Genomic DNA, 1,055 nt, shown 5'->3' with positions numbered 1-1,055 from the left:
AAAACGTGCCTTGTGGATTGTATGAAGTGCATTCATGGATAAATTCTTATTCACCATGTGGATTAGGTATTTACCCTATGCAAAAAGGTTTACATGTCAAGGTGATACAAAAAGAGGTTTTTGATTGTTACCATGATCGGTATTTTGAAAATGGTTTGAACCGATCTTTTGAAAACTTGATTTGATTTTTTTTAAATGGTTTATTAAATTGGGAGATTCGAGAGTAGGCCGATTGTCACTCCGGTTAATTGTGACCCTTGTGTACAAGTGAGCTCTAGCTAGAGAACCTTTGGGTCATTGACGGGCTGTTAGACATTGTTGGGGCCAAGGTCTGTGATTTACGTGGCTAGGCCACAAGTAAGTATATGCGGTTGCGACTGCTTCATTTTCTCCAATGTCGGCCAACATCGTTGAGATAGCCATGGCATGTGGGGATCCGGCTGTTATGACGTGGGAGTGGGTCCATGTGTTATCATTTTTGTACCTACTCGAGAGTGACATTTGTTTTGGTTTTCACGCAAGAAATTTTTACATGATGAAGAATAATAGTTTTTCTACTGCTCTCCTTACTTATGTGACGACATTGATCTAATTCTTTATGCATGAAATGCACTATGAAATTGCACAGAAGCTTTGTAACATATTGGATTTTACGAGAGCATGCATGATGACAATTCATTACTTTAACTCGTTGTTGAATGATTAATTATTTTAAACTTACTTATTTGCATATGAGGCACAAATCTTCCTTTTGACTAAATTGCTTGTGTATATATTCTTCTGTTTTTAAATCTTCAAATCTTCTACCTTTAGCTTGTTTCCCATCTACACCCTACTCATGGGGTCGATGATCACTGAGTCTATGAGAATCACCCCACTTTACTTTCTTTTGCAGATAAGTAATCAGTTTTAAGATTTTGTTCAGCATCTTGAAGTTGGCTACAATATAGGTAATGGCATCTCTAGACTTCCACTCAGAGTCACTCCATTGCCTAGAGGTCGGTTTGTGTATCATATAGTGTAGTTTGTAAGAATCAATAGTCACTGAAAATGTG

This window comes from Theobroma umbraticum, unplaced genomic scaffold (genome assembly GCF_002168275.2).
Source record: "Theobroma umbraticum cultivar Fairchild unplaced genomic scaffold, ASM216827v3 scaffold_239.1, whole genome shotgun sequence".
Taxonomy (NCBI): domain Eukaryota; kingdom Viridiplantae; phylum Streptophyta; class Magnoliopsida; order Malvales; family Malvaceae; genus Theobroma; species Theobroma umbraticum.
Note: the sequence above shows the minus strand (reverse complement) of the source record.